Source organism: Centruroides vittatus, unplaced genomic scaffold, assembly GCF_030686945.1.
Source record: "Centruroides vittatus isolate TY-2023 unplaced genomic scaffold, ASM3068694v2 contig_905, whole genome shotgun sequence".
Taxonomy (NCBI): domain Eukaryota; kingdom Metazoa; phylum Arthropoda; class Arachnida; order Scorpiones; family Buthidae; genus Centruroides; species Centruroides vittatus.
The window spans coordinates 939,173-955,346 of NW_027122595.1; the positions used below are offsets into that span (position 1 = coordinate 939,173).

At 30.0% G+C, this 16,174-nt stretch overlaps 1 protein-coding gene across 1 annotated transcript in view; it reads left to right on the plus strand.

The window, feature by feature from the left end:
• The window catches only part of LOC136984164 (probable serine/threonine-protein kinase DDB_G0283337), a 68,623-nt gene extending 64,864 nt beyond the window's left edge, over positions 1 to 3,759 (plus strand). Inside the window, exon 11 of the transcript XR_010882158.1 lies at positions 3,328 to 3,759. The gene's annotated coding sequence lies outside the window, so the exon portion shown is untranslated. The remainder of the gene's footprint in view (positions 1 to 3,327) is intronic.
• The last annotated feature ends 12,415 nt before the right edge of the window (positions 3,760 to 16,174 follow it).

The window sequence follows — 16,174 nt, forward strand, 5'->3', positions numbered from 1 at the left end:
TCTGAATACTGTGAGCTGCCACTAACCTATTTATAGGATACTGGGGCAGTAGTGATTTTAAAGCACTTCTATGGCATTAGGTGGCATGCATTTGAACCACAAATGTAATTACTTAGCATACAACTACTTCTCAGACAGATATGTAAGTTTTGCAATAATTGGACAATTTTATCTTGGTGTGTAACTCTTTTTGTTAATGAGTGTAGAATAGAAATAAAGACTTATAATACCTAGTGAAAACAAAATGCAAAATATAATTTGAATGAATGTTTAAGTGAACTGTATTGTGAAGTACAGTATTACTATAACTCTTGATAAATTTGATCTGTTTAAAATATAAATAGAGAATAGAACTTGAGACAGAGAGGAGTTCTCTGAAAAATAAAAATAATGGAAGACCAGAAGGTAGCAAAAATTAATTTAACTTAAGTTTATTTATATATCTGATTACAATGATAAATACATTTAAAAACATAATAAAGGAACATTAAAAGGAAATAAGAAAAAATCAAATGTATAGTAAAATGTTGCAAACTAATAACTGGAGAACAGCTTGACCATTTCAAACTATATTTTATTTATAAAATTATGTTACTCCTGTTCTTTTTTTCAGAGGAATGAGGCAAAACTGAAATTTTTCAAATGGAGTCATATAGAAAAGTGCATATTTTTGGATTCTACAGAAACAACAAGAAACTTTCATCTAAACCATTTTTATAACTTGTGGGCAGTTGAAGATGTGAGTTAATTCAAATTGTTTAATCCTTTCCTGCAAGGAGCAACATAACTTTATCATTGTTAGGAAGATCTTTTGCACAAGAAAAAGTGGTTAGGTCAAGTTCTTTTCCAATTATTAACATGTAACACTTTAAGTAAAACACCCACATGAAAAATAGCTAGTGAATAGTGATGAATGAGCAGTGTAAAGGAGTTAATAAAGTAGAATATAACTCCAAACATAAGAGATTTAAAACTACTATGTAAATTTTTTCATAGGTCTATTGTTTATAAACAAATTTTTAAAATATTAGAGTAAATTACATTAATAAAAAGAATAATGCTTCTATAGTAATAAGTTATGTATAGTATTAATTTATTAAAGAAGATTTATATATTTTTTAAATTGTAAATACATGTTTTTGTAAAACAAACTTTTGAATTTCACTCAGATGATTTATAAAATTCTAACATTGGAAAAGATTTTCAAAATAGCCAATTTCAAAGAATTGCTGACTTTAAATTACAAGAAAATTAAAAAAGAGTATTGATTTTTGATTTGTAGCACTCGGGTTTGAATAGGGATGGAAGCATTCAGGGATGAATTGACCTATGTTTGTGCCTATTCCTCATCACTCAGCGGAATTCATAATGGCTATGCATAAAAGGCCCTTTTAAAGCTTGCAGGACGGAAAAGACGAAAATGCAAAGAAAATAAAATACTTAAAACTTTTTATCACTGGTTTTTTTATATTGTTTCACAGAAAAAGAATTTCATGATAAGGATATATATATAATATATAATATATAGGAAAGTTGTAAAAATTGAAAAAGTCCTTAGTTCCTAAAGTGTAGATGGCAAAAAGAAACCCAAGAGAAGGAACGTCTAAAATGGCAAAATGAATTTAAATGAGTTGAAGATCAAAGTTGTCAGAAGTAAAGAAGAGATACTTAAAAAATAGGCTTACAGTTAAAAAATATTTACAAAAACAACTGTAGACAAAATTTTTTGAAGAAGAAAAATTGTAATTATCTGGATCAAACAGAATTATGATTAGTTTATTTAGTATCATCGAAAATTCGGACAAAATTAGTCGTTAAGACAAAAATATTTTTACTATATGTAATTTTTTAATGGCATTAGCGGAAATGTATACACCAGTATTAACGCCATAGAAAGTTACTGTGTATTCTAGTAACTTAACAGATATCTACATAAAAATTTTATACAGTGTTAATTTGACTTTTGCTTTCGACATAAAAATGCGTAGTAAAAAATTCCACCATGAAATGTGCAAGCAAATACACGGAATAATTTGACCGACATATCTTAATTTTTTCTTTACTCATAAAAAAGAATTAGTTGAATATTTGACTTCAAATATTTTTTATTTTCGTGTAGTCTTGATTTTTCAGAACAGGCACAACATTAGAAAAAGAAACTGTGCATTTCGTTTTTGCTGGTTGCATGCATATAAATGGATAATCATATCTATTTTTAAAAATATTTTAAAGTTAAAATATATGACACTAAACAATTTAACCAAAATATAATCGAACATATTTTTAAATAAATTAATCTAATGTAAAGAAATTAAAAGTTTTAAAATAATCAAAACTGGACTTGTAAATAATTTAAAATTGTTTTAATAAACAATTATTTTTCTGTGTTATCAGTCAATTTCTTCCTGTTAAGACATAGTAAAATAATTTAGTAATTTCGGATAAAGATTAAGAACATTAGAAATTAGAAAATAAAATAATTTTGATTAAAATGTTTGAGTTTTCATTATTCGTATAGAATACAATTTTCTAGTAATAAATAACCCAAATTAATATTTAGTGAAGAGCAGATTTTAAATATGAACTTTAAAGACACTATTACTATTTAAAGTTGTTATTTTTTAATGAATTGTAATAATAAACTTATTTAATAAGAAATATTAACGTATTCTTTATATTATACAGAACTTATATAGAAAAGAATACATAATAAATGGACAATGCTTGTCTAAGGATGATAATCTGGGTTCTCTAAATTTATTCAGGCTATTTATGATTGCGTTTAATTACATGTTTAATGGCATCCTAAAAATTATGGAGATTAAATTAATTAAAAATATACACAAAACTTTATTTGAATTAAGCTTTACAATGAATGCATTGATGTAATAATTATTCCATCGCACAGAATCAATCCAATCTCACCAAATTGTGGAGTGTGGATTTTAATCTAAATTAAACGATTTATATAATTGAATATATTTTTGCAGGGTTTATATTTAAAAATAAAAATTTTATTATTGTGCAAATATGATACTATTACTGAGGGATCTTCTCACTAATAAGAGTTCTAGAATATTTTATCGGATTTCAATTCGAGTACTTTTATATTTTTTCAAAATGGAATTCAAGCTTAGAATTACTTCTATTAAATTCTATAAATAAAAGTCAGATTCAAAAATCAGAAAAGATTGAGTTTCAAGGAAGATTTAGTCTCAAAAAATTCTTGTTCGAATCTAATATCAGAGTTGATCAATATTTTATAGCATTAATTGTAATTTCATATATAATTGGTTGCATTCTATTTACATCTATACTACTATACAGAATTACGAAAATGTATACTGTATTGTTATAATTGGAAAACATCTACGCCTAAAATGATGTAAGTTTACACCTACAGCTCAGAAATAAATTCTTAAATATATTTAGCTCATTTCCATTGCTTTTATTGGATTAAAACGGACTTGTAAAAAATCGCTTATGTTTTTGAGTTACTAAAATTTTACTAAAATTAAGCGGAATAACAAATGAGAATCAATCCATTTATATTTAATATACACAGGAAGATTTGATTAAAAATTTATCGAAACTGAACGCGCTAAACTGATCGAAATTCCGAGTATTCAGTATTTTTTTTTTTTTTTTTTTTATTGCCTTGAGGGATCGGATGCGAAGTGTGCTTTAGATTCTCTAAAAATTTAGAGATAATCGCTGCATCGCAGTTATTCTGGAAGTTTGTGAGCTCGAAAGGGATTAAATTGAAATCGGTTCCATGTACTGTACATACATTGATATGTATATTGATACTTTGCACAAAAAATTAAACCAGTCCTCTCAAATTGTTGAGTAGAATGGCATACAACACAGATACTTGATAGACTAGTCAATAGAATTCGATGATTAATTCGCCTCTTTATTATATATAAGCTCTTGAGTATAACGTTGCAATTTGAAGTTGATTACTTGCAATGTCTACATGGTTATTAGAAAAAATCAAAGATGATTATATTACCAATTTGTGATAGATGTGATGTTATTTAATATTTGCTGTTTATTGTATTGTATTGATTCTTGTCTACGTTTGCAATATGTTTCATTATAGTGCAATCAGGCTGGAATAGATTCTAATGTATTATTAGGCTGACTATTCGAATTGTAAATCAAAACACTTACAAGGGGGACCAAGCTTTGACATCCTAGATTTTTATAATTTAGGTATTCTTGAAACCGTGTTTTCTTATATGTTGAGCATCAAACACAAGACCGTGTTATTTATTAAACACTTGGCACTTTTCCACTTCTATTAGTTGAGACGAGATTTTATTTCACTCGTTTCGGGCATTTCGCCCCTCTTCAGTCAACTAATAAAACAATATACAACATTTCAAGTAATATAACACACACTAACAGATACCACAAAAATTAATTTAAAACGTACCGTTAGTTCCTCGAACTCAAGGGTGCGCGTGCATAGCACAATTTGGACCTCAAAGTTACAGCAACAAATGTAAATGTTCTACGTACGGCTAATTAAATTGTAAAATTTCTTTTAAAATATATAAACATACAAGCTTATTTTATACATATCGGTATATTAAACATATTCGGTATCTTACTTTTTTAAAATCGAACGCAATAGATCTTTAATCTTCTTTTTACTAACTTTTTTCTTTTCTTCATTGTTGTTTTATCTTGACATAAAGCAATAAACGTTTGGACCTGGTGTTAACTAAAAAACTCACTTTTCGTCTAGTACTGGCTCATTATTACGCAGTTGTTTGTTGACCATTTGCATATTCTGCTGGTCATGACAAACTAATCTGCGTAATAATGAGCCAGTACTAGACGAAAAGTGAGTTTTTTAGTTAACACCAGGTCCAAACGTTTATTGCTTTATGTCAAGATAAAACAACAATGAAGAAAAGAAAAAAGTTAGTAAAAAGAAGATTAAAGATCTATTGCGTTCGATTTTAAAAAAGTAAGATACCGAATATGTTTAATATACCGATATGTATAAAATAAGCCTGTATGTTTATATATTTTAAAAGAAATTTTACAATTTAATTAGCCGTACGTAGAACATTTACATTTGTTGCTGTAACTTTGAGGTCCAAATTGTGCTATGCACGCGCACCCTTGAGTTCGAGGAACTAACGGTACGTTTTAAATTAATTTTTGTGGTATCTGTTAGTGTGTGTTATATTACTTGAAATGTTGTATATTGTTTTATTAGTTGACTGAAGAGGGGCGAAATGCCCGAAACGAGTGAAATAAAATCTCGTCTCAACTAATAGAAGTGGAAAAGTGCCAAGTGTTTAATAAATAACACGGTCTTGTGTTTGATGCTCAAAATCCTAGATTTTGTTAAAATTTTAATACGTTTTAGTACACACCTTCCACTAATGAACGGTAACATAACTCATGCCAATGAGTAATAGTTTACGAGAAATCATTGTTTAAACTTTTCCGTGTGTATTATAGAATTCTATAAAGGAATCATAACGTTAGCGTGGACGAGTAAGGTATTAGGTTGAAAAGTTCAACATCATGAGATCGTTTTGCTTTTTCTCAACTTTTTTCACAATTCTTTTAAAGGATGCAACCCATTGAATTGTAAAAAAATATATTTGGCCCAAAAATACTATTTTGTAATTATTAAAATCATTCATATATTTTAAACCAACAACTGCAGAGAAAGTATTGGTTTGCTATTTACAGGAATGAACCCGCAACGTTGACCTTTTTAACCTGTACCGTAACGAGTAGTCGTGGACCTTAACACACGTCCACGACTACTCGTTACGATTTGCTGATAGAGCTCGATATATAGCACACACGGAAAAGTTTAAACAATGATTTGTCATAAACTATTACTCATTGGTACGAATTTATGTTATTGTGCACTAGTGAAAGGGATATTCTAAAACATTAAAATTTCAGCAAAATGTATATCAAAGTTTGGATGTCCCCTTGTTAGTATGACGTTCTAATTTCAAGTAGTATCATTAAAGCTTACGTCATAAATGTAAAAAGAATTCAAAGTTATTATTTTTGTTTCTAAGAGCTGTAATGAAGAAAATGAAATTTAAGGAACAATGAATACTTAAGAAGTTCAATATTATTTAATTTCCATTTGATATCAAGCTTTACAGTTCCTAGTAGAAGTTGTTAGTAATATTAGAATGATTTCATCTGACTCATAGTACAATATCGCGAAATTAGTTTACGAATTTCTAAATTTAAATTTTGTTTAATTTAGAAAGAATTTAAATATTATATTATTATTTGTATGATTAATATTAAAATATATTCATTAGAGTCATATCAAAATAAAATTGCAAGTTGCTGTAAACAACCATAAGCTTCCTCTACTATTCCAGTTTCTCAAATGACAATAAAAACTAGTATTTCTTTTACATTATTTTAGAATTATATATATATTTGATAGCGATATTATATAGAAAAAATGAAATGTTATATATATTGTGTATATTTATCATTTTTAAATGTTTTATTTGTGAAGTAGGATTATCATGTCAACAAACAAATATCGAACAGATTTTTTCATTTATGTAGTAACAGAATAGTTATTTTTGATATCTGAATGCTATTTAGAATACTAATTATTTCCAAGTAAAAATATTAAAATTATGACTTCGCAATAATAAGTAACCTTTGCTGTTACTGTTGTAAATGACTATGAAAAAGAAAGCCAATAGAAGAGTTTCTTAAGAATTTAACATATAAAACATTTTCAACTTATTGATAGTGTCTTTAGAAGGCCGCCAAGTATTAAATTATTCTTACATTGATAAGTCGATGAATAAATGAAATCTCTTAATGTTAAATCATATGTTGTTAATTGTCTGTAAGAAAAATGTTTTTCCTTTCACGACTAATTTGCTTTTGTTGTAATTAAAATGAGATAAATTTGACATGAAAAAAAAAAACTTTTTTCTAAATTATTCTATCGTTTTCCCTGCAATTTGACTTATATTTTTTATTTCATATATTATATAGTAATGCTTATACTATTATATTTTGTTTATATTCGGTCATTGCCAAACGTTCTTTCGATTCATCTTGTTAATTCATTTCGTGATTTATTATAAAAAAAAAAAATTACGAAATTGTGACCAGCCACATAGTCTGTAATATGTTGGTGACTGTTATTAATTAATTGTAAAACCTTTCGTTTTTATTATTTTAAATATTCTACAGTGATGTAAATTTGTGCTGCACTCTGCCTTGCATAAAATTTTAAATACCGAGATTCTATGATAATTTTTCATTAAGAAAGGAAAATTTATTTTCTCTCTCCGACTGCAGTCTGCAAAAAATTGAAAATATTCTCTTGACATAATTTCATTTAGGTTGGAACTTCCCATTGTATTTTTGCCAGTACAGTAACTTTGGATATTTATATTATAAATTATTTCAAGATCCGCTTGATTTTGTTGTAATTTAAAAAAAAATAAATTTTCATGAAATAATTTTAAAAAAATCGTGTCAGTTATTTGCCACACAATTTGATTTTATACCTTTTGTTTCATATATTTAGAATTAGTTTCATTGTAATTAATGAATGACAAATATCGCATCAATTTATAAATTTTAAAAAGTAATCTTTGTATATTTAATTACTCTATACATTCAATATAGGTTTCTATATACATTATGTATATTTATGCATATATTTCGATTTGTCGTCTATTCTAAATTCCAAGATTCAAATGATGTAAAATTCTTGTGAAGACTGATAATGTGTTAATATTTTCTTTTTCGTAGTATATAATGTAAAATGTGCAAAATATCGTATTAACTTAGTAATGTATATCAATAATTATGGAATAAAATTCTTTTATTGGTTACCTGACTTATCAATTAAAATTATGTCATCATTTTGCAACGTTTAAAAGAATCTTCAGTAATTTCTCGCCGAATTTGAGCGTATAATTGTCTTTTCATATGTTTTTATCATTTTCGTTTTTAAATATTGTCTTGCAGATTCTGAAAAACGTATGACTAAACATTTCATATTTTGCTCTGTTTTTAAAGAAAATATTCTCCAGATTATTCCTGTAGTTGTGGTTCTCCGCTGATTCTGCATAAATGAAATAATTAAAATAATCTGTAATGAAATAATTACTTTTCATATCTTAAATAATCATAAAATTAAATTAAATCTTAAATAATCAACATAGATATTAATTAGATATTGTTTTATTTTATAGTTTAGAATAAGAAAATTTCATGATATAGACTCATCGTCAATATTTGAAAGTATAGTTAAACCCCTGAGAGATAGCTTAATAAATTATTGAAATGTATGAATGATAGAAATAAAATAGTATAGTACAACTTTCCTTAATGGACTCTTCTAAACAAAAATCTTTTCTCTCAAAAAAAATGAACATTAAGTCAGGTCCCGCGAGATTTATATTGATTTTCATAAATAAAGATGTTCAATAAATCGCAACCATGGTAAATCGTAGTACATCATAAAATGTGAATGGTTCACAGATTTACACAAGTGCACAGGTCGGAATCGTTGCGTAACACCAGTCGGAGTGTGTCCCGAGAAATGTTTGCTAGAATTTTGAATGTTCGCCCGCAAATCCGTCAACGTATGCGGATGCGACAAATAAGTAGCAGACTTCAAGTGTCTCCGTAAGAAAAGTCAGAGACTGAGGTCGAGCGATCTGGAAGGCCACAATCATTGCGAAATTAGCCTTCCAGGAACAGGTTCTCCAAGAATATTATGGTGTTTTGTGATGTGGCATTGTTTTTCTAGAACTATTTTTATGTTCGCCGTCTGAGCATGTAAAATTTCTATATCAAAATGTACCGGTCGCTATTCGCTGCCTGTTCGAAAAAGGTAAATGAAAACACGGGATATCGCGATTCATACACTAACCTGGCTATGGAGGGTGTTTCGTGTAAGATATGGGGAATTTTTGGCGAACGTAAGAGCGTGTTTTTTGGGCATTGAAGTAACCATTTAAATGGAATCACGTCTCGTCCGCCCAATACCAATTTTTTAACTCTTCTCCATCTGGAGCCACTTGCTCCATGATTCATTGACAATTTTGTATACGACGACATGGTCAGTTAGCTGCAATTCCTAAATGGCACAGATCTAGTAAAGAAATGTGTAGTTTTTTCTGACATCTGCATGCACAGAACTCACAAATACAGCAATTGGGAAAACGTCGCAAGGACTTGCTGGAACTGATAGTTATTGCAGCTGAATATCCATTAACTTCTCCCGTCAGCATTGTTCTTGGACAACCAGTACTTGGAACATTGTTACACTAACCGTGGTCTTAAATTTGTCGTAGAGCTGTTTAATACTCCATTTTTTTGGAGCACTTGTTTCCGGAACATTGTGCAAATGCTTCCAATGTGGGTCTCTATGTAGCTCTCAAGAATCTGTTGTGACCAAAAATGAAAACCACGTTACAGCAAGTTACAATACCATTGGCTCACCTGTAAAGAAGACAGCAAGGTCTCATACTACGAGTACTATCTTTTTCCTTTGGTTACGCGACTTATTGAATATCCTGTATTTTGATTCCAAGCAATGGAGCTAAATCCTTAATACATTTTTATGTCAGAAACGTAAACGTTCAACGCTGAAAGTGAAAGTCGATGTAATGAAATTAAATGAAAAAGAAGTTTATGTAATTTCTCCGTTAAGGGCATCGGAAAAACTCGAGTGAATAAAATGAAATTGAGGGGTTTGGTCACAGATGCCATCACATGAATCTAAGCGAAAAAAAAAGAACAAAATTTTGGATCCTTTTACATCCAGTTATAAAAATATTTTACAATTTCCTGCAGATATTCATTGTTGAAAACTTTCACTAAAGTAATATATAATCAAGAATAGGATTAAATGTCTAAAACAGCGATTCTCAACCTTCTTAGCTCCGCAACCCCCCAAATAGTAAATATAAATAAAATTAATATTTCGCGACCCCCACCCAAAGGAATAATAACAGTAAGCCTATTACTAATTGAATTTTGACTGTAATTATAAATGTAAATTTTTTAAAATATTATATAATCAAATTGCACTAATTTTATACATTAAGAAAATACCGACAGTATAAAAAATGTAATACAACTACAGTATTCCTATTATTTTATGTCGCTGCCTTTATAGCGACGGGTATGAACATGCATGTATGACGTGTACATATATGAGCAATTTACAAGTTCCAACTTAATGTGTACGTGCTCTTCGTAATTTGATCCACGTACGGAGAAAATTTTAAATGAAAAACAAATGCAACCATCACATTAATTTCTTTTCTTACATGTGTACTTATTGTAAGTAAAATGTTTATAATAAATGATTTTTTTGTCATAAAATGATTTCATTAGTCTCTCGCGACCCCCAGGTTGAGAAACGCTGTCTAAAAAGTTCTTTGATAATGTTTCATTGAAGCATCAAGTTCTTTTAAATATAATACAGTAGGCACGCTACAGTACTAAGTGGAGGATGGGACAAAGAAAAATTTTTGAGTTCTGAAATTATTATCGTGTTTCCCCGAAAATAAGACCGGGTCTTATATTCATTTTTGCTCCAAAAGACGCATTAGGTCTTATTTTCAGGGGATGTCTCGTCCAAAGGAGCTTGCTTGGGTATTTACAAATACTTAATGTAAATCATAAGTATTAAGCATTTATTTTATGTTAATAATAATAATAATAATAAGTTTAATTTAATTATATATTAATTATATTATATGCGTTGCAACGGACCATCTGACTGACGATCTTAACTGGAGCTAATTTTACAGGTAGGACTTATGTCCTACTTCTAAAATTACGAGCATCCTGAAAAATCTTATATTACGAGCATCCTGAAAAATCAAGCTAGGGCTTATTTTTGGGGAAATACGGTATTACTTTAATAAGATCGAAATTATACACAGTATTACAATAAAAACTATAGTTACACTTAAATACAGAACGTTGTATTTTATTATTTTTTAGATACGCATATGTACAAAATAACAAGATAGTAGCAGGAACTTGTTGAAATCGACAGTTTTATTCAATTATAAAATACAATCAATGAACCCATTTAAAATTTGGCGTTTTATACAAAAACCATCAATGTAGCAAATGTTTTCCGAGTCCATCTACAGATGATTCGGACGTACTAATTCTCTGGTACAATGAGGCTCCTCCACTAGTTCTGTCTCTATGGCTCTTTTCAATCTTGCATCTCACGCCATCTATAATTGTTGGGGTCTCATGTTGGCAATTTAGCATTCTTAAGACCGACTAACGTCAATTGGCGGGGCTTCGGATTAACGATGACAGTAGTGACGGCCCGTTCATGGCAATCAACATATCCTGGGCTTCGAGAAAAAAAAATTAGACCTACCAACAGTCGGATATTTAAGTTTACTCCTTTTTGTTGGTAGATTAGTCGAGAAATTCATTAATCCGCACTAAGTTACGAATTGGGCAGTATTTTGATGTCATAGAATAACGGTAAAATAAGAACTCAGATTGGCGCTAAAAGTTTATAGATGGCGTGAGATCTATATTAACAAGTCCCACCAATGGCCAAGCGGTCTTCGTTCCCTAAACACTGGGAGTTCGGTCGTGAGTTCGCGCCTCACTCGAATAAGCTGGTCACGTGGAGTTTTCCGGCTTTTCTCCACGTCTGTAACGCCTAAATAGGGGCCTGTTCCCTTAAAAAGAACTCCCGGAAGGCATCCCCCTAGACAGATCGCCATAGTATTGCGTTACCATAACTTAAACAACCAACAAAATTAATTTATTTAGAAAACTTTTATTGCCTTTTTTAGTGTTGAAAAGCACATGCCTTTATTTTACTAATACATACTTTTTTATTACAGATTCTAAAAAATTAAAATAGTGTAGTTGAAAAATAAAAGTGATCTCAGTTATATTTTATTATTTAAATAGTTAAGGTAAAGTAAAGTAGGTAAAGTAAGATGTTTAAATATATTAATGTTAAAAAAGAATGCAAAAAGTCCGTTAATTAATGCCTTGAGAGTAATCTACATGGTAATTTTTAGCCTAGCCGTTTACTCAAATTGATCGAGGATATGCATTGCGTGATTTTGGGATTTGATACGTGAGACAGCGTTACGCAGCATTGCAGGGGGTGGGATGATAATTGAAAAGTATAAAAATAGCGTTATGTAATTTATGGACGATCCCTTTGTTCAAGAATTCGCATTAGAGAGCTGTTTCATGGAGGAAATGAAATAATGTTGTAAAGTATTGAAATCATCCCACACCCATGCAAATGTCCTGTTATTAATTTTTCAAAACTTATTTTAATTACTAATAATATATTTTATCATAAATTATGATTAATGATAAGCCCGATATTATAATTTTGAATATTTTAAGTATAACATTATTTTCATTTAACGAGAATAATAGTTTCTTTTATAATTTTTTTTTTTTACTTATATTTAACTGTCTGGAATTTTTTCCACGTAGCTTTCATATGATATATATTTGACTTGAGTTTTAAAGAACAAACAAAATTATTAATTTAGAAATACTAGCAATACCTTTTATAGAAAATACCATAAGACTAATTAAATTATGACAATCAAAAAAGTAAAGATAGACAGACACAAGGAGAAGAGAAAATTCCAATATATTTCGGTGGCGATATTTCTAGGATGCTTTGGAAACGAGAAGTATAAACATTAAATTTGAATAAATCAACTTGCGTAAAAAGCAGCGATCAGTGATCGAATTTTTAGCGAGGGAAAGTTGCGCCTATTGAAATTCAAGAAATCCACAATTCGAATAAAGTATTGTGAAACCTTAGGAACATTAAAGAGATCCTCTTGCAAAGTAAAGCTAGAAAGTACTGTCTTTTTCTTTACCATGTTAATGCAAGGCCGGACTGCAGTAAGGAACGCTTATGAATCTGGAGTTACAGAATCTGGTATTCTCCTGTTTACAGTCCAGATATAGCATTTATAGTTATTTTCAAAATTGAAGGTTAACAATTTTAGTCGGATGCCGAAGTTCAAACTGCTGTACGGGAATAGATCAATCAGAAAACAATTTTTTTCTGCACAGAATGAAAAAATGGATTGAATGTTAAAAAAGTATATATTTTTAATTAAAAATGTATTTATGTTGAATATGTATGAATAAAATAATTTTTTTTTTAAATTCGTTTCATTATTCTATCTTCCCAAACTAATTTTATAAAAATAAATCTCTTATTTATAAATCAACTCTTGTAAGTTATTTAAAATTTTTATCATTGAATTACGGACACCCAGATGGTCGATTGGATAACACCACTCGACCATCAGTTGGTGGTCGAGCAGTAATTGGTTGCGGGTTTTCGTCTCACTAGCGGTTTGACCACGTGGAGTTTTCCGGGTTCATTCCACGCGTTTAACACACAAATAGGAATCCGTTTCCATTGAAACTCCTCCCGGTATCCTTTTCCTTTGGCAGATATTCCACATGTCGCGTTGCCTCATCTCACCAATCCAATCCAATTGAATCATAGACACTTTAATATGCAAATCAATAGGTTACATAGTGATATACTATATTCTGAATATTTATCTGTTTTATGCGACCCGAAAAGTGACAAGCGTTTGTTTGTCCACCAGGAATTATTTATAGATAAAAATATGGAACAAATTTTCCATTTTAATTAAGCAGGAGATATGGCATACATAATATATTACGTGAAATCAGCTTATAACACGAAATGCATTTTTTTTCCAATTGATTATGGGAATAAAATTCTAAATAATTTCATTCGGAGAATCAGCTGCGCGTCTTTATGAGAGAGCCGCAAAGCAGTGAATCTGTTTTGAGAAGACTTGCTTTTTGCAAGTCCTCTCAAAACAGTGCTTAAAGTCTTTTTAAGGATAGGCCTAAGACCAAAATTTACAAAATTGATAACAAAAAACAAAAGATAACAAAATTGAAGCTATCTTCACAATGAGATTTGATGCATAAAGAAGCATAAAACTATGTCAGACTAGCTATTTGGATTCTTACCTACAATTTGATGGAATGAACAAAGAAATAAAAACATTCTTTTGATAAAAAGATCTCAAGTAAAATTTAGTTGTCGTTTTATTTAGTAAGAAGACAACTAAATTTTACTTGAGATCTAAGTTCGGAATTTTGGTGCAACACCCATTTCACAAAATGATGGGGCATGATAAATCGACACTAGAAATGCATAGATATTCATTTTTTGGAATAGTAGGAGGCAAAAAAATGCACCCAAACCATAATCCTGCTCCCATTTTATTACTTTGTATTCAAACTACACCCATACAATATTTTAAGTATTTTAAAGTTTAAACCAATGCAGAGAATGGGAATAATTTTGCTGAATTCTGCGTTCAGAGATTTAACGCTGTTGCGATAATTATATAAATCTGTCTTATGTTGAATATGTTGTTCTTATGTTGAATGTAGCCCCGACAAATCACATTACAATGTCATTTTTCAGGCAAGTTCAGTTCTGATACATGGCGTCTGCGAAGCCGTCCGACTGAAATACTCGATTGCAAATGAGTTCATTTAAAACATGAAAAACTTGTTACAGAAAGCTCCAGCAAGAATTCAGTTGTACCTGAAATCACAGAATTACCACCAGAACCTGTATTTCACTTGGTAGGTTATGGATTGAGACAACTGTTTTCTACTGTGAGAACTACAGGAAGATATTAGAATTTATCTTAAGTCTTGACGATTCTGATTCTGAAGCTATACAGAAAGTGAAAGAAACTGTACAATGCAGGGATGTGGAAGTGGAACTGTTCGCTGTACATAGCGTCAAAAAAAGCTATAAAGAGGCTAGAAAAGTAAAAATTTACCCAAAGATTATCAATGGAATACTACGGAAGAAGTACGTGATGTGATCTCTGACGATGAATATTATTTTGACTGTACTGAAATAAACTTCCGAATAATGTTCACGATATATGTCTAACGCAGTGTAATTATTAATTTACTGATATGTTTTGTTACGAAAAAAATACTGATGTTTTTGGACATTTGCACCAATTTCGACAAAATTCAGCACCCATTCATAGAAAATGTTGCATCCAAAACTTTGAACCTTAGTTATGTCATGATCTAGACAGCGATTCCTAACCGAGGGTACAGGGGTACGCAAAATAAAAAAATAATAGTAATAGTGGCGGATGTTGGCCTACTGTAACGCACTGTAATACGTCACGGCACTAAGCTTAGTTTTAAATAAAAATATAATTATATTTTTATTATATTTATCTCCAACGCTTTTCGATTAAAAAATAAAATGTTTTTTACATGAAACTGTACAGCGCTGTATAATTGACCAAGGCTGTTTGAGGACCATGCGAAATAAAACTTAGCGAAAATAAGAAATGGGAAATAAAACTTAGGAAAACGGACTGCCAAGGGGGTACGCAAGTCATAAAAGCTTAACCGCTGTTCTAGAACAATGTTTTCGACCTTTTTCTAATCGTGGATTATGGATAATTTTACGTGGATCAAGTAATTATATACGACTATGAATTATACTTATTTATTAAGCTTTATATATCCTTATCTAGATGGCATTTTAACGAATTGCAAACATTTCAACCACGATACAGAATTGGAATATAGCCAAATAACGATGTCGGGTAAGCAGGCGTAAGGATACCATCTCGGTCGGGCATCAAAATGACAGTTTCAAACTTTAAAGGTTTCCATTGGTTTTATTCAGTGGTCATAATTACTATAAAATACACGGGCTTATTCTGTTAATGTGAATTCTCTGTTTGTATAATCATAAATCTCTAATTTTCGCTTCACCCTATATTCAGTGTAAATTGTTTCCTTCGATTTTCAAATTGTTGTCATGGATAAGCAGAATTGATAAAAAATTTTGCCTAGAAAAGGCCGAAAATAAATTCAATGCAGTATCATATTGTTCAGTGTTTATATGTATTGTTTCTTAAACCACATAATGTATTCTGAAAATAAAACCTTGTGTCAAATAAATATTTTCTTATATGTTAACATTTCATCTGTATCTCTTTTCTATTTCCCCTTCATTCTCACTTCATCTCTCCTTTTTTGGAAAGCACAAGTGTATCTTCCCTATGCACCTTAGTACACATTCTACGGATTGCACTTTAGCGCA